The sequence below is a fragment of the Alligator sinensis genome, unplaced genomic scaffold, assembly GCF_000455745.1.
Source record: "Alligator sinensis unplaced genomic scaffold, ASM45574v1 scaffold281_4, whole genome shotgun sequence".
NCBI lineage: Eukaryota > Metazoa > Chordata > Crocodylia > Alligatoridae > Alligator > Alligator sinensis.
This window is the reverse complement of record NW_005842699.1, coordinates 26,866-48,317: the sequence shown is the minus strand read 5'-3', so window position 1 is coordinate 48,317 and position 21,452 is coordinate 26,866. Positions and strand designations below refer to the sequence as shown.

Sequence of the window (21,452 nt, the reverse complement as noted above, 5' to 3'; positions counted from 1 at the left end):
GGGTTGCTCTTCAGGCCTCCAATCAAATGAGTAGCTCTTCTCTGGACTCTCTCAAGATTCTCCACATCCTTCTTGAAGGGCAGCACCTAGAACTGGATGCAGTACTCCAGCTGCGGTCTCACCAATGCTGTGTAGAGCAGGAGAATAAGTTCCTTAGTTTTGCTTGAGATGCATTAGTTGATGCATGCCAGCATATTGTTTGCTCTGCTGACAACTGTAGCATCACACTAGTAGCTCATATTCATCTTATGGTCAATCATGACCCCCAGGTCCCTTTCAGACGTGGTGCTAGCTAATGTAGCACCACCAAGCCTCTAAGTTTTGTGGATTTTTCCTCCCCAGATGGAGCACTTTAGACTTCCCAGTGCTGAACAGCATCTGGTTCTGGTCCGCCCATCTGACTAATCTGTCTAGGTCCACCTGGATTGTCAGCCTACCCTGATGTGTGGCCATATTTCCCCACAGCTTAATATCATCCACAAACTTTGCCAGTATGCTTTTCACCCCCACATTCAGATCATTGATGAAGATGTTGAAAACCATCAGTCCAAGTACCAAACCCTGGGGGGGACCCCACTGGTTACCTTCCGCCAGGTCAACATGGATCCGTCTATTAGTACTCTCTGGGTCTGATCATGAAGCCAGTTTCCCACCCATCTGACCATTGAATTGAGCCCGTAGTCCCCTTGTTTTACCTTGAGAGCCTCATAGGACATCAAATCAATGGACTTCCTAAATCCAAGTAAATGACGTCAACCTCATCTCCCTTATCCAGGTGGTGAGCAACCTTGTTGTAGGAGGAGATGAGGTTAGTCAGACATTACCTACGCATGACAAAATCATGCTGACTGTCATCCAGAATTTTGCTGCCTTCTAGCTTATCGCATATGGACTCCTTGAGAAATGTTTTGAGGATTTTTCCAGGGATTGAAGTCAGGCTGCTCAGCTTGTAATTCCCTGGGTCCTCTCTCCTCTCCTTCTTGAAGCTGGGCACAATATTGGCCCTCTTCTAGTCTTCTGGGATGTCTCCTGAGTGTGTTGAATTCTCAGAGATTCACCAGCAGTCCTGGAATGTCTTCAGCTAGTTCATTCAGCACTCTCAGATGGAGTTCATCTGGTCCTGCTGGCTTATAGATATCCAGCCTCTCTAGGTAGGTGAGTGGGTATTTGAAGACTGTTATTGAATACTCCCTCAGGCTTCTCTTCTCCAGACTAAATAACCCTAGGTCTCTCAGTCTTTTCTTGTAAGTCTGGCTTCCAGGCCTCCAGTCACTTTTGTTGCACCGTGCTGCACTCCTTCCAAACTATCCACATCTTCTTTGAAGTGTGGGGCCAGAAAACTGGGCACAGTGCTCCAAGTGATGCCTTACTAGTGCTGAATAGAGAGGAAGAATCACTTCCCTTGATTTGCAAGTGACACACCTGTTAATACAACCCAGCATGGTGTTGACTTTTTTTTGTAACAAGGGTACATAGTTGGTTCATATTCAGTTTATGGTGTACTGGCATCCCCAGGTCCTACTCTGCAGTATTGTAGTCTACCCAGTCATTCTCGTGTCTGCATTTGTACATGCAATTATTCTGTCCCAAGTGCAGAACTTTGCACTTGTTTTTGTTGAATCCCATCTGCTTGATTTTTGGACCATTTCTCCAGTCTATCCAGGCATTTTGGATCCTTACAGTACTTTCTGGAATATCTGCAATTCCACAAACTTGGTGTCGCCCGGAAATTTGATAAGCATGCACTCAATCCCATCATCCAGATCATTAATAAAGATATTCAACAAGACAGGACCCAGGACAGATCCTTGGGGAATCGCACTTGATTCCTTCCTCCAGCAATTGATGACCACTTATTCAAAATGATCTTCCAACTGTCAGAGCCCATTAGTAGCTGGATGCCTATGGCCCAGTGGAATCTCCCACCATAGTGGAAAATCCCGCTGTCAATCATTCTGCTGTCAATCATTCTGAATGCTATGGCACAGTGGAAAATTCCGCTGGTGGCAGTAACTAGGTCGCGGTGGAAAATTCCGCTATGTCAGAACCCAATAACTATATGCCACAATAGTGGAAATTTACAGCTTAGAAAAAGTTCCCGCCAACTTTATGCAAACACGCACACCACCATTGGCCAGTTCCAAATTATTCATATTTGGCGACTAGCGATTGGCTTGTTAGTCATATAAAATTTAAAGCAGTTTCCGCCCACGTTGGAGAACTCTGTGCATTTCTCGGAGTAAACCTGGCGGACTGATCACCCACCAGCGACTCCCCGTCACCGACCTTCCTGACGTACCCTCCATCCCCGTGCTCTCGTAAAGCCGTTCACGGACGTCTCGTACGTTCTCAAAGAGCTCTCGTCTCGTTTGCAACTGTAACCTAAGTCAGTTTTCGTCCTGCACTGTAACCATCAGCAGTGTAAGTAAAGCAATCTTAGTTTAACCAATACGCTTCGGTGCCTAGTTCCTCTCCGTCTGTCAAAAAGTACCCACCTGCCGTTTTGGGCTACTGGCCATAGCCTCGGCCTGCCACTTCACCGCCACACCAACCACTTAGTTATCCATCTTGCAGTATCTTGGCTAGTCTGTATTTCCTTAGCTTCTTAATGAGAATGTTTTGAAAGACGGTATCAAAAGCCTTGCTAAATTCAAGATGGACCACATCTACTGTTCTCCCTCCATCCACAGAACCTTATTATAGAAATAAAACAGGTTGGCATGACTTGTTCTTGGTCAATCCATGCTGGATGTTTCTGATCACCTTGTTCTCCTTTATGCTTTTAACAGTGGTTTCCTTGGGGACTCGCTCTATGATCTTTCCAGATATAGAGGTCAGGCTGCCTGGTCTGTAGTTCCCCAGATCCTCCTCCTTCCTTTTCTTAAAGATGGTCACTATATTTGCCCTTGTTCAGTCATCTGGGACCTCTCCTGACTTATATGAATCCCCAAAGAGAATAATCGGTGGCTCCAGAATTACCTCATCCAGTTCCCTTAGTAGACTAGGATGCATCCAGATGAATGCGGTCATGCAGTATGTGGTGCCACAAACACATTTGCAACACCACATGCCGCACAGTTTGGTGTTCTCTGCACTGCAAGGGCACACTGCCCAAGTGTGCACTGCTCTTCTCTTATTCTTTTTTACCCCTGGATAGAAGAAAGTGGGGAAAATAAAACCCAGAGCAGTGCATACTCAGGCAGCATGCACTGCTGAAAAGCAGAGCTTGACCATCTGGAGCTGTGCTGCCGCTACTGGTCAGGCTCCACCCAACAGGATCGCCACAGCTGCAGCCCTGGGAGGCCCCCAGGTAAGGCTGCTGGGGCCAGCACAGTGCTGACCCCAGCCTCCCCTACTGCTCCCAGGGTAACTTGCCACACACCAAAGCACACGTAGCATAGGAGTTCCCCAGGGACAAGTAGCTGTGGTGCAAGGTGTGCAGCTGCTACTTGTCCCCGGGGAACCAAACATCCATACGTGTCTGGACACACCCCTAGAGTGCATCCTTTCTGGCCTTGCTGACTTGAAAGCATCTAGCTTCTCTAAGTACTCCCTAACCTGTGCTGCCTTTAAGCTGTTTGTCTCCTTCCCTGTCTTTGCTGCCAACTTCACCAGTCCTCTGGGAGTTGCCCCTATTTGTGAAAACTGAAGAAAAAAAGGCATTAAATAGTTCAGCCTTCTCTGCATCAGCTCTGACTAGATTGCTTTCCATATTCAGTAAGGGACCTAGAGTTTCTTTGTTCTTCCTCTTACTCTAGACATACCTGTAGACTGTCTTTTTTTATTGCCTTTTGTGTCTCTTGCCAGCTACATCTCAGATTATGCCTTGGCCTTCCTAGTTTTCTCCTTGCATGCCCATGCAATACTCTTATACTCAATATTCCTGGGCTCCACAATTTAAAAAGGATGTGGAGAAGCTTGAGAGAGTCCAGAGAAGAGCCACGCGCATGATCAGAGGTCAGGGAAACAGACCCTACGATGACAGGCTGAGAGCCCTGGGGCTCTTTAGCCTGAAAAAGCGCAGGCTCAGGGGTGATCTGATGGCCACCTCCAAGTTTATGAGGGGTGACCACCAGCATCTGGGGGAACGTTTGTTCACCAGAGCGCCCTAAGGGATGACGAGGTCGAATGGTCACAAACTACTTCAAGATCGTTTCAGGCTGGACATAAGGAAGACCTTCTTTACTGTCCGAGCCCCCAAGGTCTGGAACAGCCTGCCACCGGAGGTGTTTCAAGCGCCTTCATTGAACACCTTCAAGATGAAACTGGATGCTTATCTTGCTGGGATCCTATGACCCCAGCTGACTTCCTGCCCATTGGGCAGGGGGCTGGGCTCGATGATCTTCCGAGGTCCCTTCCAGCCCTGGTGTCTATGAAATTCTTCCCTAGTATGGCCAAGGATTGGGTTGGCTTGTTTTGTTTTTTTTTAAAGGATCTCATTAAAGAGATTGCTGTCTAGCCAGATAGGTCTTGTTGCATGAACGTAGATTCAAAACTTAACAGAGCCTTTACTTTAGCTTTGGTACACCTTTTTGCCATGCAGGCGCGAACAGTATAACAATATACATTTATTTAAACAATTCTGTGACTTAATATTTTCAGTTTCTTAATGATTTTACATTTTTAGTGTGTTACAAAATAGTGAGTGATCTATTGCTTGTTTACTAGATAATTAACTTTTTGGTCATGATTTGTGGCGAGCAGCTGCATTAGGATGGTAACAGGCATTTAAATCTTGATGAGATGCCATTTGGTGTTTATAATTTAAATAAGAAAATAAGACATTCCAATTTAAATAAAAATAATCAAATTGAAATAATAAACATGGCCAGTAAATAAAACCCATGCATTTTTATCAACGCTATTTGTGTAGTTATTGTAGGCAAAGTATCTGTATCCAGTATGTATAATTTATACAGATAAACAGAGCTTGAAAAATAGTAATGCTTTGGGGGGAAAGCACAAACCCATCCCTTCAGGCTCTCTGTCTAGGGCATGTTTCCATCTTCTGTCATGCTTATGTCTTACACTCATGACCAAGCATGAAGAATGACTAACCAAGTATATTGTCTAATATTTGAGCTTGAGTTTGCACTGAGCAGGATTGAGTGGGAAGAGAGTGCTTGCTTCCCGGCAGCAGTCCCAGGGTTAGCACAGAGGTGGTAGAGACATGGCCAAAGGGTCTTATAAATGAAGACATATTGTTTGTGCTTGATGTGGTAGAAAAGGGGGATGCAAAGAAGGTGACATGGTTACCACCATGAGCCAGAAAGCTGACAGGAAATCTACATGTATTCACATCTTGATTTGTTTTTATTCATATGGAATCCTCAGAAAAGGTACTGCAGAAGTATGCAGTGAATTTTTTTATTACCATTTTTAATTCGTGGTAGTCACAAAACTAAATTTCTGCCTCAATGCAAGCATTGTGCATAACATCTTTTTATGTGAACACCTGTTTTTCTTGTTTGTGAAATGAATGGTGGAACATTTCCAAAAAATGGGTGAAATGATAATTTCCTAATTTCTTTTGCTACCATTTAGGTGCATGTTCTCCCCCCCCTTTTTTTTTTCTTGTTCACTTTTCAGACATTTGTTCTTTGGCCATGTTCTTTTCACCCTTCCTGGTTTAAGTTAAATCAGGTACCTCCAGCATCCCAGCATGCTCTCTGGGCTGGGTAGGGCTCTGCTTTCTGCTCCAGGGAGCTGGGTTGGCCCCTCCCCTCTATTCTCTAGCCAGTGCAGGGGCAGGGCGTGGCCAGATGCTGGCCTGCCATGGCCCCTGAGGCAAATTCTTCCATCTGTCCCCTCTCCTCCCCCCCTCCCCCATGCTGGCAAACCCTGCAGACCACAGCTAGGGTTTGCCAGACCCAGCCATACCTCCACAGCTTGCCTGTAGCCAGGTAGGGACAGAGTTCATTCCTCCCTCTTCCCCTCTCTCTCCCAGAATCCCTGGAGGTTTGGCTGCAGTCTCTGCAGCTTGCTCACAGCCAGGCAGAGAGGGGATTCATTCCACAGTGGGTCCCAGAGCAGGGGAAAGAGGCAAGCTAGTTCCCTGTGTGCAGATCCAAGCCCTGTACCTGTGAGCCCAGAGCTAAGCCCTGTAGGACCAGACTGAGAAGTGGGAAGTGTTGGCAAAGACCTGACAATCATCACACATGTGCTGGAGATGTAGTTAAGGGAAGTGGCAGACAGTTTCACCAAAGAATACAGAGAGCTATATTTATATTATAAAGCAGAACCTGTAAAAGGTGGGATTACATAAAAAAACAAAACAAAAAAAAGCCTTTCTCAATGCTTGGCTGTACGCAGAAACTCTGCTCTCAGGATTAGTAATCTTATGCAAAGCTTTCTCTTGTCTTCCTGGTTTATATTTTATGTTAGACTGAGTTGTGTATGCTGTGTTTTACTGGGCTGTATCTTAGCTTAAGTGAAGATTTTTGGTAGTTCCGTGTTATATGCTTTGCAAACTGATGCGTTCAATACATGCTTGCTTCAGAGAGAGGACTTTTTCCCCATCCTCACTGCTCAGTCTGGTAGCAGCTGCCCCACCCCAGGCTGGTGACTGGCATCCAATGTGGTGTGCTAGCCATGGCTGATGCCTAGCCATGCCCCCTCTGCTTCAGCATGGAGGAGTGAAAGCCTTGGAGGGTGTCTCTCTTCCCTCCCCTTTGCCAGTGGTTGGCAGGCATGCTCTGGTACCCCCTGGCTTCTGGCTTGAGCCACTGCAGAAATGTGACTGCATTTCTTAATTTAACAGAGAATGTCTGTCCAGTTATTCAGCAGTTTAAGCTGCACAGTTTAGACTAACCTGCAAAGATTGAATCAATTCAGGCTTGGACTTTTTGAATGTGTCCATAGCCCTGCTGACAAATGGCCAGAAGCTGACCACAGAGGTGGCATAGCTAAATTCGTTCTCTTTATGGCAGACTTGTATTTGAATGTTTAAAATCGAGGCAAACATTAGTGCAAGGACTAAAGAATGAAATGTAGCAGTTCCCTTTCTTAAGAGAAAATATTTTTTTCTGAATTAACTTTTAAGACTAAGAATGTTGTTTCATGTTTTAGATAGAAAGTGTAGTTTTGTAGCATTCTTTGACCTTAGCTAATGAATAGGACAAAATATCAAGCTCTTAAAAATGATTGTTTTTGTTCTTCAAAGTTTGTTTTTCATTCTCCTGCATTTCTTAATATGAGAACAGATTTGTGTGGAAGTACAAGACAGGATGAAGCAGCTAAGAAGCGCACTTCATCATTGCTTGAGAACAACTCAGGGCTCATTACTATAAGGTGCTAGGCACCTCAGAGAGGTCCTAAGAGACCTATGCTCTTACAAATTTTAAGTGAGACCTGATGGCATTCAACAACTTAATTGATAGGGTCCCAAGAGGAAGTTACTCAAAATGTTTATGGATAGTTTTTTGAGTAACTTCCTATCCGTAACTTTCAGATTTAATAAATTAGATTTCCTGCCAAATATGAAACCATTTAAACTAAACTCAACTTCATATGCAGTTAAACCTGAGAAAAACTTTTCGTTCTAACACATTGCTTCCTTAATTTAGTAGCTAGATGTATCATCTGTCTAAAACTAAGTCATGAATAGTATAGGATAACCAAGTTCCATAGCCCTTCCCACAAAGAATAAGAGGTACTTCACTGGTATAGATGAATCCTTCTTTAGGGACAGGTCTGGTTATTTTAAGACGGCCTGTACACAGACTTTTTGTAGAGTTCTGAAATTGTTAGACTGCTTGTTTTAAATAACACTCCACAGTCCCAGCAACTAACATACCTATACCTAGAAAACTCCTTTAGGAAGTATTACAACATAGCAGTCTGCTTCCTTAGATACCATCTTCAACAAACCTTTTTAGAAACTGAGTTTCTTTGCACTGCCTCCTTTCCTTGAACTCCTCTCCTTCCTAATTCCCTTCCATCCAGGTAGTTGTTGCTACTGCTTATTAGAAAAGTTTGTATCTACCAGAATCTGAGAGGATAGAGGGGTGTAGTTTTTTGCCGTGTTGGTCTAAGGACATAGGCAGACCAGGTTCTTTGGGTGAATCTGATATCTTTTTATTAGACCAACTTAAGTTAACTTAAGTTGGTCTAATAAAAGAGTCACCCAAAGAACCTTGTCAGAGGATAGAGAAACTTATGTTTTAGCCACTTTTTAAAAGGGGAGGGACAGCTGCTGCTAAGGAGCGTGCATCAGCTGTTATGTTGTTATAGCTGCATGAGGCTGTAGCAATACAAGTTAGCTAAATCACTTGAACTTTGACCCTGTAGTTCAGTTATAAGTTGGAGTGGTTCAGCTACACTTTTATTACTACAAAACTGTATCAGTTGCATCATGATGGCTTATACTGGCATCATTTGATATCGCTACTGTGGTTACATCTGAGTTATGGCCTTTATCAAAAGGACCTATTTGCGAAGTCCCTTTTTTGCATCAAAACTTTTAATGAGAACAGGCTACTTACACCCTAGTGTAAGACAAATGCCTAATATTCTTGGCAATCTGTTCACAGAAAGAGGATGGTAAGATGTGTGTGGGGAGGGAGTTCCCTCATACATAAAAGCCATGAGTCTGGGTAAGCTGTGAATGCTTGATTCTGTACTAGGTAAAAGAGCTGTTAAAAAAGAGGCCTCTTGAATTTTTTGAGCTTTTTATGTTTTGCTTGATAATATACAGGCACTGAGCCTTGATAGGTATTATGTTATAGCGTTAGGCTTCAGGAAAATTGTTTTTTTGCCACAAAGATTGGCACAAAGATTTTAGACAATTTCTAGAGGGATTTGTTCTTAAATGCCTATACATCTAATCATTTTCAGTTGGAGACATGAATGCTCAGTGCTGCTAAAAACTAGTTTTTTAACTTTTGTATACCTTTGTCCCTCTTACTGACCTGACTTAATGCAGTGTTGAACATAATTATTTCTACAGTATTGTGATGAACACAAATAAAAAAACTTAGAGATCCCAAGAAGATAGAAGCATAACTGGAATCTTTTTGCTCTCCGAGGAAGGCTTTTAAAAAAGAAAAGAAAATCCATAATCCTCCAAGATGAGGATATGTTGTTTGTCTTTTTGTCTCGTTTTGATTTAGGGATATGGTAGTGGGTACCTCAACTTTGTTAGAATGTGATCAATAATGAACAGAAGTTGAAGGCAAGGATGGAATGTCATGCTGACTGCATTCTACTTTTGATCCCTGGCCATATGTAATTTTGAACATTTGTACCTTTTAGAAATGTAATCTAGTACTTGTACAGCATAACAGGTATTTATAAAGTTTTCACTGTAAGAAAATTGTGATTCAGTTATTTACATATTATCAGTAAATTTGGACTTGTGCTGATACTATATGAAAGTCTTGTGCTAACCACTTTTATGGAGTAGCAAATTTCATTTTTGCTGCCAACATAAGAATGATATATCAAAAACATTTATAAACCTTTAATACCATACAGTATGAGAGTGGTTAATATTGTATGGTGCTAGTGATAAGAAAGTAAAAAATTAATGCAGTGAGTTTTAGGCCTATGTGAGGGGGAGTTGTTTTACATATGAATAAATAGGCATGTGTAAGCATTTTAAACACCATTGCCAAATGCTTGTATATTTGGATATCTTAAAAAAAAAAAAAAAAAAAAAAGGAACCGTATCTTTAGCAGTGATGAGCACCAAAGCAATCTGCTGGGTTACATTAAAGTTAAGCCCCCTTATCATTCAACCCCTCTAAAAATCAGGCTGTTCTGTTTACTTAGTGTTCCATTAATTTTAGACACTCAAGTTTGAAAATTGTGATCACTTGAATTTTAACTGCATGTGATCCTTTGAAAACTGTATAAAATAGTGTATTATAGTGTTGACAAAAACAAAATTTGACTTGCAGTATCAAAAACTACTAAATTTTAGATACTTATGCTTTCTTATTATTATTGTATGCCTGAAACACAGAATGTAAAATTATGAATTATGGAACTTCTCCAGCATTTTTAAAAATCAGATGCATAAAAAAAAAAAATTGCTTTGTTTGAGAGTCTGTAACATTATTTTATGGAACTAAATGTGAATAAATTAGATGCATTTTAAAATATGTTGGATTATATTCACCATACATTTGTGGAGTTCATATTTAATATTTTCCATATTGATTAGTTGTTTTGCACGACAGCAGCAATGTGCTTGGCATTCCATTGTAGTTGTTCCAAAGATTGATTACAGCTATTGTTTACCAATATACGCAAGACCCCAAGTCATCTGAGGACTTAATCACATATATAATCTAAATGCAAGCCTTTGGTTGGATTATTCACATGCTGGAAGCCACATTCTTAAGTACCTTGTTGATTTTTGAGTCTAAGTTGTTAATGGTAAGTTTTGTAACACAAGCAGCTTGCACTGTGTACATTTTGAACAAGTTGATAATGCATATATAAGAGTTTATAAAGGTGGAATAAACGACTGCATTTTCATCATTTTAATCCTGTATCAGATGTAATGAATGCACTATAAGAAGTTAGTTTCTGAAAGCATGCTGCTAAATATTTCTCATGTTTTCAGAGGTCAGGAAAAAACAAAGCTTCTACACCAGTTTTACTATGCAAATTTTAGTTTCAATTTATAGAAGACCTAAAGTTAAATGCTTAACATTGGCAATTTTGTCTAAAGGCTTAATTTATTGAAAGTTCATTTCTTCCTGTGCTCTGCTTCAACAGCACTAGGCTAGCAAACAGCTATAATTAGATTAGCAGCCTGCTAAACAGTGGTGACAGTATCTGAGCCTCAGAGCGCATGTGCTGGATTCTGCATGTGCCTTTCTCTCATTGGCTGCTAACATTGCTGCTTGCCAGTTTGATAGGTTTCCACAGTAATCTTTATGCTGCATTACAGACATAGATACAGAGGTACTGTGTTCATGCAACGGTGAAGGTACTCAGCTTGTAGCATAAAAGAGAGCCTACAGATGAAAGGCATTGGTCTTTGTTATAAAACATCAGTACTTAAGGACTGCTAGCTGCAAGCAGAGGTCAGTGAAGGAGTTTCAGTTAATGGTAATTACTTTCAGGTCTTTATCTCTCCGGTAAAACACAGTCATGCATGAAATGAATACTGTTAATCATGTCATCTATTTAATTTGATCTTGCTTTCATTAATAGCATGTGTACTCCAGTGGGATAGCCATCAGATTACAAAACATATCATTACAGAGTGGATTTAGCAGGGAAATAGAGTATATTTATAATGGGAAATTGCTTTCATGTGAAATCTTGAGCCTGTGCATGCGAGTCATTTTATTGGTTCCCTTTTGTTATGGTGATGTCAGTATTGCATTAATCTGGATCTTTTTGCAGAACAATTAAATTAAGAGCACATACGACTTTCTGGATAGGAAGATGAATCTAGTAAATAATAGATCATTTTAAAAAATAATTTTGAGTGAGGCTGTATAATTAGATCAGGACAATAAGTATTTTTTTTTTGGCAAAGAGACTGAGGAATGAGTAGTAATAAGGTATTGTTCTTTCAACAGAGATGCTTGTAGCCTTCATGTTTGGGTGGATTCTTTGTTTTACTCTCTGAATTTCCTATTCAGTGACTGAAGAAACCAAGACCTAAATTGGTAAATTGCAGCATGCCCTTTGCTGCTTATATGCATATTGTTCCTAAAGGCCAAATTCTGGCCCAAAGCCTTGTTTATTGTAAGAATTGCCTTTTATAATGGAATGAAATAATGTGTGTGGCAGTCTTTTTTCTGATTCCAAGAATTCTAATATAAATACTAAAATTTTGTAGGAATCTAATTGAACCACTTTTAGGTTTATGACATCAGTTGTACTGAACTTTTCTAATAAAACAGTATAGATTTATTTGTAAGGGAAGAAAATAAGTTGTACAAAAATATCTATGTTTCATATGAAGATAGTCAACTACTGCACCTGACCACTGAAACAAAGTTCATGCCTTTGTCTGTGTCACAATATAGAGCACACGCAAACTTGTGTATTAAGTCACTAGTCATCCAGCTGGCTCTCTGCCACTATGCGTCTGAGGTAACAGTCTACTGCCTCAGCTAGTATCAGAAAGGTGTAAGAAATGGTAGCTATTTTAATGTGGCTTTCTGTTTTTCCCATTACGTAGTAATTAAGTCCTGGGTTTGTACCATTTATAACACTACAAAATAAATTTGTTCACTTCTAAAACATTAAAGCTAAAGCCATATAACCTTCTGGGTAGATACCCATAAAAGTACTTTTGAATCAGTTGCTTGTTCAACTTTATAAGTAAATGGGTGTGTGCGTGTGTGTATGTAGTATGTTTCAATAAATGATGATTCAAAAGAAAAGGTATTCTGTCTAAATACCTTTGTTAAAATGTTTCACCAATTATAAGTTACAAATATGTACGTTTCCTGGTTCTGGTACCATACACAGCAGAAAGATTGTTTTTAAGATTATCTCGTTCCTGTGTAGAACAGTGTCCGTGTAGGTTTTCTGCCTTTTGTCTGTGCTTTTATTTCTGTAAATTGTTTTAACTGTTAACTTTCCTGAATAGCAACAATTAGGTCTAGATAGTGACAAACCAGAATGTAAAGGAACTGGAATGTGTATAGCATTTTCCACTGTATTCTCAGAATTGCCAAGTAACCATGTTTCTATTGGTGTTTAAGTTGATCTCTCCCCGTTAATGTCAGAAAAGCTCTTCCTTAAAGTAATTCTCTAGTTATTTTTGTGACCTTTTGTGACCTGATTCTCTAAAAAAGCACAAGATGGAGACACTGGTGATGGTTGTGGAAAGCTGGCAGTTAAAATCCTTACTTGAATAAAATACTTAACAAATACAGAATGTTTTAATTCAAAATGGAGAGCTTGGGCACCTATGCACATGCCCGATCCCTGCTTCGACATGTCAGAGCAGACTTGATTACTTGAGTCTGCTTGATTGAGCAGACTTGATTAATCGAGTGTGCTGGAGCGTTCCAATTAGAATGCTCCAGCAGCCTCAGTGTCACTTTTATTCAGCGTCCCTACATTTTAAAATGGCAGTGGGGGCGCTTTAATTAAAGCTCATTGAATGCCTGCAGTGTACTGTGTATTCAGTATCCCACACTTCAAAATGGCAGTGGGGATGCTTTAACTAAAATGCCCACAGTGTCTTGTGTATTCAGTGTCCCCACATTTCAAAATGGTGGTGGGGGCGCTTTAACTAAAACTTCAGTTAAAGCTTCAATGAGCTGTAGTTAAAGTGCCCCCACTGCCATTTTGAAGTGTAGGACACTGAACACACAAGACACTGCAGGCATTTTAATTACAGCAGCCCCTGAGAGCTGTTCTGTTTAAAACTGCCTCCTTCCCCACCCCAGAGCACATGTATACATAACTCAATTAACTAATTGGACTGATATCCTATAGCTATAAAATACTGAATAGCTTTTTGTCTCATGCCTATCTCAAATAAGTGGTTGTGTCTATATTTTACAAGTTAGCATGTTCTGTGCTTGGTAATGAGTGTGCTGTCCTGTTGCTCCAAGAGTTTAGACATAGATTTTTCTTCTTCAAATAACAGGTTGGGGTTTTTTTGGTGCCACTAGAAAGACTGACGTGAACCTAGAATTGACATTGTAATTTACAGTAAGGATGTTTATATCATTATGAATAAGAAATGTGTTGTTTTACTATACGTGCCCCTTTTATTCAGTTGTATTTCTTCTGGGTAGGGGAAGCAAATGTATTCAATTTCAGCAACCGGTCATATAGAAAGCGGTCTAAAAAGTTGTCCTCTTTCTTTGCAAATGCTTTAAATAGAATTAAATTAATTATGTTTCAGTCTGTTGTCAACAAAGTTTTATAAGGGAATGTTGTAAGTGATTTTTAAAATAAAAAGTATTAAAACTATACATTGTTAAGAAATAAATATTACACGTTCTGATTTCTGTATAATACTTCTGACTTCTGCATTTTGACTTCTATATAATACAACTTGCTTATCTCTGAGATGTGGCTCTGGCCTGTCTCAGTTTCCATCAAGTCCTTAATAAACTTTCCCATTAAACTACACTGTGGTGATAGAAAATGAAAACTTGGTTCCTATTTCCCAAGAATAGGTATAGTAAAAATACAGAAGTATGCTATCAAAGGTAGTGTTTCAGCAATTACATGCCAGATAGGCAGTTGGATAAGAATCATTTATTGCCTATTATGTTTAAGATACATTCTTATACAGTTAAATGTGTTTTTTAGTGTCTTTTCTGTTGTAGTAAACATCCCATTATAACCCAATGGTACCAGCCTTTTTTGCATATTAAAGTTTCCTAAAAAGATATCCAGACAGAGGTTGGGTATATATAGTAATCTGACTTCTACTAACAAGTACAGCTACAATAGCTTTGATTTATTAAGGTATTATGTCTTTTTACTGTTCCATACCTAAGTGAATTTTGCTGTACTTTAAGCAATGTCAGATCTAAGGAGGAAAGATTATTCTTAAGGTTAATGCATTTTTATAGTCTTCTAGCACTGAGAGACGCTAAGAAAACAGTCATAGGTACTTAAGGTATTACCCGAATGTTTATTCTGTGGGATTTGTACATGTACACCCTATGATTTTTAGTATTGCTAACGCAAATGAAATGTATCTGATTCATAGATTCATAGATGTTAGAGTCGGAAGGGACCTCAATAGATCATTGAGTCCGACCCCCTGCATAGGCAGGAAAGAGGGCTGGGTTTAGATGACCCCAGCGAGATGCCTATTTATCTGAGTGTAAAGTCCAAGGATTGCCTCAAAATAAGTAAAATAACAGTGTCCGTAAGTTTTGTTTTGTTTTTTTTCTCACCTACCCTTGAGTTGGATAGTAAGGATTGCTGAAAGGTGATATTTGTCATTTTACAGATATTTTATTAGTACTTTACTAGAACTCTATAAATATATATGTAAATTGAATTAGGTTTGGTTCTTGCATGATTGGGACAGTGATTTCTTTTACTTTTAATTTTTAAGCTCTCTGTGACAGATTCTGTCTCATAATAAATGGTTGCATAAGACCTATTTTAATGGAGGCCTAATCATGATAGAGCCTCCAGGCATTACTACAATTGAAATGATTAATATGGTCAGAAACAGTTAGCATCTACTGCTAGTATCTGCTGGGTGTTTTGATCGTACTCTTCCTGTGTAGAGACCAGACTCGGTCCTGAATCTTGTTCTCGGGGGATGAGACTTTGCTAATGGGTTCTGTAGCCTTCTAGGATAAGATCATAACACTGCCCCTCTCATTTTTCCACTAGCTAACAATGCAAGTACCGTGTATGGAGAGAACACCATGTTCTCAAAAGTTGTTTTCTCCTTATTCTCCAAAATCTGTCATACCTGGATGAGGCAGAGAGCCTCAAGGTACAAGTGAGGACATGTTCCCTACCATAATACTTAACTGATAGCCAAAATCAGTTAGGTGTGCTAACTGTACTAGTGTACACAGCAAATGAGATGTGCATGGTTTTGATGCTTGGAAGGGGATTCTGACAATTAAAGAAGTTTGTGTGTGTGGGAGGGCAGACGCGTCTGCTGCACCTACAAACTTGCAAAGGACACAACTGCACTCCCAGCGGCAGCTGACGATGGAGTGGACATCCGATACAGAGGAGCAGCCACCCCCGGCATGGACGCCCTTTGTGTGTGTGTGCCAGTACCAATTGGCAGGCCAGGCTTCTCTGGTAGATTCAAAGCTGCTGTGTGCCAAAACCAAGCCAGAACCAGAAATGGGTTCCCAGCAGCATATGGAGCGACACAGGAAAGCCAAAGGCTCTGGAAGGGGCAACTGGTGGCAGCCTTCAGCAAAAGGACTGGCACCTAGACATGACTGAGGGGTCACATCACCTCTCTGAGCTGAGACGGTGGGATCCAGATGACAAGGGGTTAATGTGGAGTCCCAGCAAGCCTGAAAGGAAAGAAGCAAGAAGTGATTGGTGACAGAACTCTGAGTGGAGAATGGGAGCGGCAGCAGCTCCAGCTCCTGCCCTTCTCTAAAGTTAGATTGCTTTAAGACAGGCTGTATTGTGACATAGCAGGAGATATTGAAACCTGAAGAAACCCCTGACGCTGTCAGAGGAATAGAGGCGGCCATAGAAGGCACCATTACATTCAACATCCGTGAAACAACAGGGTGGTGCTAGGCGGGGTGTAGGGGAGGCAGAGGCCCATGTTAGCCCACTAGGAGCTGGGACTGTTGAGCATCACTGGACTGGAAATCAGATAACATCTCCTAAAATTCCCAGTTACATCAAAGTCATGGCAGGCAAGACATTTCCATGCTCCTGGTAGCGTGGGTCGTGGGCAAGCTGTTGGCCCGTAGGGCAGAAGGCAGTGTGGCTCCTGCCATAAAACCTAAGTGAGGCGCTAAAGACAGACATGGAAAGTTACAGTATGTTATGTGGGATACACCTATACCTTTTTCTTTCTGTTCTCATCATTATATCTCTGTTTGCATATGTACTTCAGGAATAGCAAATGAAAAGCAAATTTGGGGAAATGGTATACTTTCTAATTCAAACTCCTATTACAAAAATCAATTTAAACCAAGTGTATATAGAAACCTGTGTTTAATAGGTCAGGTGACATATGCCATTAAAGTATAATTATCAGTGATAGTCCTGGACACTGTTGTTTCAGGAGATTCTTCATAACAAGATTCCTTTTTCAGTGCCTTTTGTATGCCCATTTCACCCACACATGCCCATTGTAGTAAATGTTTTTTCCCTAAAACATTTAAAGTTGCTAACCTAGCTCATTCATGTTGTAAATTTGTATATTATAGGCATTAATTTATCATTACATTGTATGCTGTATGTTATCCTGTGATGCGTTAAAGTCACTCTGCGGTCTCCTTTATTTCAGTGAAATATTAGCTTATAGTATTTGACAGACTGTGCTGTGGAAACATTGCACAAGCCATAGTAGTAAAGGCTATTTTGATGTTCTGTCGAGTTTTTATAATTGTCTTTTTGGAATGTTAATTACATCAAGTATTACTTTACTTATATAAATGTATATGGTACATAATTCTGAATGCCAACATATAAGCATGGCTTCAAATACGTATTATCCCTACAGTAACTTATCAAAAGGATTTTATTTCAAATTTTGGTCAGTTATGTGAAAGATAGCTATCTAGTAAGATAGCCAGTTTTGTAGCTTAAAACCTGCAAAATAATAACTAGTAAAAGATGTAAAGTCAGTTTACTAGAGATGAGTCTGAAAGCCAAAATTTGGTTCAGCATTTGAATTTTTTTTTAAGTTTTAGGAACTCTTTAGCTCAAAGCTTTTTGGAAGTTAAGATTGTTAGGTCTCTTGGGCCATCAAGTCCCATCTCCTGCATTCTCAGACAGCCAGTTCCCCTAGCATTCCCCCAAATAGTCGTGTAAAACCCTCACAAACCACAACAAAGCACAAAATCAGACATTTCAAGAAAAACCTACAGCATGCCATAGGTAAAAATAAGGATGACAAGGGTACTGCCAGTCTTCTGCCACTGCAATGACAGAGGAAACTCAAGCAATCCTCAGAAAGGGCCCCTATTCCAGACTGCAGAGAGAGGCAGAAGTCCCCACAGTTCTTACCAATCTGGTTTAGAAAAAAATTCTTTCTTTTCTTCAGATCTGGGTTGTGGTTTGACACTAAGTAGAAAAGCAAGATCCTTTAGCTAGGAACCTCTGGGTGTGTCCAGACAAGTGCAGATGTGCAGTATGTGGCACTGCAGACCTGTCTGTGATGCCACATGCCACACATCACACCTACAGGCATTCCCCATGTTGCAAAGTCCCAGGGTCCAAAAAACTCATTACTCGTTACTGAAAGGAAAAACTACTAAAAAAAATAAATAAATAAATAAAATAAAAAAATGTGGGGTGACACATGGCAGCAGGACTCGCTACCCAAAACCAGAGCCTGTCTGGCCAGAGCTGCACTCTGGCTGCCGGTCAGGCTCTCTGCTGCAGGGGTGCTGTGGCTGCAACTCCCAGAGGCCCCCAGGACCCTAGGTAAGGCTGCTGGGGCCAGCACAGTTATTGGCCTAAGTCTCCCCTACCCTACCTGGGGCAGTGTGCCTTGTGCCAGACAGAGCGCACGTGGCACAGGCGTTCCTGGGGCCACATAGGAACAGCACAAGGTGTGCTGCTCCTACTTGTCCCTGGGGAAATGCACGTTCCTGCTTGTGGGGGCATGCCCTCTGATTTTTTCTAAATACTGGCTGGAGTATCAGCCCTTTCTAGTCAGCCCCTCCCCAATCCCTGCTCCATCCTTCCACCCCTTCCTGCCTTTAGCTGTGGCCAACTTCCCAATGCAGTAGTATTAAAGCAACACATGGATAGCCATTCCAGTCCCATTGTCCTCTGTTCTGTACACTAGTACATTAAAGAGTCTTCAATCTAAATGGACGTGAAAAGAAGTGGAGCCACACCAATGCAAAATTACTTGTCCCCCGAGTCACAGTTCAGTGCTTTATCCCCTAGACCAAACTGCCTTTCTTTTAAGCAGCGGAGGCCATCACAATAAATGTATCTGAACAGAATTTGGAAAATAAAGGTATTGGTACATTTTACAAAGATGTACATTTTACATGTGGTACATTGATACAGCTTACATTTACAATGTAAGCTGCTGGGTACAAGGCCTATTTCTTTGTCATGTTTGAAAAACACTTAGCCAAAAGGACGGTGCTGTCATACAAATAACACTGAAGTCCTTGTATATTTAAAACAGTAATGTATTGCCTAGTATGTAACATTATAACACATTTCTTTTTAACAGATGTTAAAAATCTAACTTACAAAGACTCTCTTCCTTTTTTCTTTATTCACCTGGTACAGTTCCAATTTTTTTTCTCTGTTCTTTCCTATAGTACACCATAGAATATAATTCCTCTACAAATAACAAAGTACCTTTGAGTTTTGACCCTCAAAAGGGGAAAGAGCTAAAGAGACTGAAGGTCTACCAGTGCTATTGTTGTTGGAAGACAAATACTGTGATGTGAGGCAGGAGTATAAAATTGTAAGACAACATCTTTGTTCTTCATTGTTTCAGGGTCTATTGTTTACTCTTTCCTTTCTCTTTAAACTTCCATATTTACCTTCTCTATATTTTTCTGTCTGGTTTACTTACCCCTTCAAATCTCCTTTGTAACTTTCCCCATCAATCTCTCTGCATTGCTGACCTATATCCAGTCATCTACCCATTTACACACATCTTTACTTCTATCCTCCCATCTGTAACTACAGTTTGAAAAAATGCGCAAGACACTATAGCTAAGGGCCTAAATTAATATAAGAAGGCCCAATGTCCAGGGCAAGAAGCAAGGTTCTGCCTTTAGACCAGCTCTGGAAAAAGGTGCTTAGTTTTCTACCATGGTGTTATCTTTTGACCCTGTTGTATAAGTCCAGCATGGCAAATATAAAGCTTGTACCTGCATCTCTGTCATCTGGCATTCTCTCTCTTCTCCTGCTGCATTTCCTCATTACTGAAAGGAAAAAATACTGTCAGTGTCTACCCCTTTTAGACCTTTTTCTTTTTCTTGTATCATCCCTTCCAATTAATATCTCAAGTTCAGGATTTGCCAAGGTAAGTAATGGTTTGCACATCTAATTCAATGCACCATAAAGGGGCTTGTTTTCAGAATAATCTGACCACTCATCCTCTGAAGGTCTGACCCTTTTTTAAATGCCCTAAGTTGGACACCCAAAACCTAGTAGTAATTTTGAAAAATATTTACCCAGTCTTTGCTTTTACTGCCACTGATTCCCAGGAAGCAGCAGCAGCAGCAACATGATACTGACCTGATTCTTGACAGCTTGTGTTGCCTACAGGGTTCTGCATAGCACAGGTGAAACTGGCTTAGAATCCTGTTAATTTGGTTTTTTGTTGTTTTTTTTAACTGCCTGGAAAGTTCCCTGCACTGGTGCCCTAAAGGACCTGCTAGAGGCTGACAGCTCTGATTCTGTGCTAGGAAAGGTGTTGCTTTTTCCCTTCATTAAAACCCCAGTTTAACAACTGTCAGGAAGACTGTGTCCCCCATAACTGTGGCAGACACAATTCGCTACCCTCTTACCTCAACATATCAACAGGGAGTCTTTTAGTATATAGTCCAATAGAGCTCCTGTGATTGGAGCTGTTAGTGTCCGTACTGTGAACTGCCTAGGTCAAAAGGTTGTTGTGTAGTGAGTATTGTAGACGCTGAACTGTTTTGCTATCTAGTGTGATGTGCAGTCTTTTAAAGAGTTAACATTTCTTAAAGTATTTCTATCTTTGTAGTTCAGAAAAAGTGTTTCTTCTGTAGCTTCTTGTCCTGGATGCAGGAAAAGATGACCGCATCCAGTGCAGGCAGGGCGAGAAGAGAGAAAATAAATGGGAAAGAAACGGGGAGAGAGAGAAAAGGGGAAAAGAGAGGAAAGAGAAAGGAGGGAGTGGAGGCTAGGTTGCATGGGTACATAGGTGATTTATAAGCCCAATCTTTGCCTTGAACAATCTGCTGCAGCAGGGGCAGAAAAGCATTGAGAACTGGGTGAGAGGTTTTCATTTTTCCAGCTGTGCGTTTCTTCATTGCTTTTTCTGTGCATTGCTGTTTGAAGGCCAGTGCTCTGTTCTGGATTGATGACCTCCAGGATGGACGGTTGCAAATGACTTACTCCCATGACTCTGGGTTGATACTGAAACTCTTGGGACACCTTTAGCGTGTCCTTGTACCGCTTCTTAGCTGCAGCGCAAGAGTGTACTCCATTTGACAGTTTGCCATAGAAGATTAGCAGGTGAGTGTTGAGCGTTCTTGAAAGGTAGCTGGCCCATGTTAGCTATGCCAGTTTCAGTAATGTATGATAAGCTTACACTCTTATCAAAAGCAAATCTGCAGCTAACACAAAAAACAAATTTATCCTTATAAGCCATACACAAATACTAATCCATACATTGGTGAATTACCATTGATTTTGCAGGTTTGCTAAACCTGGACTAGTGTATCCATCACCCCAAAAACACATACATCTGTCATTTACAATCAGTCATGTATAGGTACAATTACCCACTGGCTTTTGTGTAACATACTACTGAATGGTTTTGGAACCTGTCCAAAGATTTTGTCTCTTGCCTTCAAAAAAGAAACCTGGAATTAGGAGTCTTGAAACTGTTGACCAAGCAGGCCTCTGGCCAGTCTCTCAGGCAAGCAGTTTTCCTATATCAGCTCTTTGATATAGAGATATTATTTCAAGTTGAGATTTGCTGTAGAGTTTTGCATACTGAACAAATGGAACTAGAGCAACCTGCAAAGCTAATGAATTTTCAAATGAAATCAGGAATGAAATAGAATTGGCTGTTATTATTTTCTGACAAGTTTTATATAAAACTGGTTATTTTCATAAATTAACTGCTGACCCCACTGATTACGTTACTGAGTGGATCTCAA

At 40.6% G+C, this 21,452-nt stretch overlaps 1 long non-coding RNA gene across 1 annotated transcript in view; it reads left to right on the top strand.

The window, feature by feature from the left end:
* The window catches only part of LOC112551975, a 135,058-nt gene that overhangs the window by 111,637 nt on the left and 1,969 nt on the right, over positions 1–21,452 (top strand). The gene's annotated exons all lie outside the window — the stretch shown is intronic.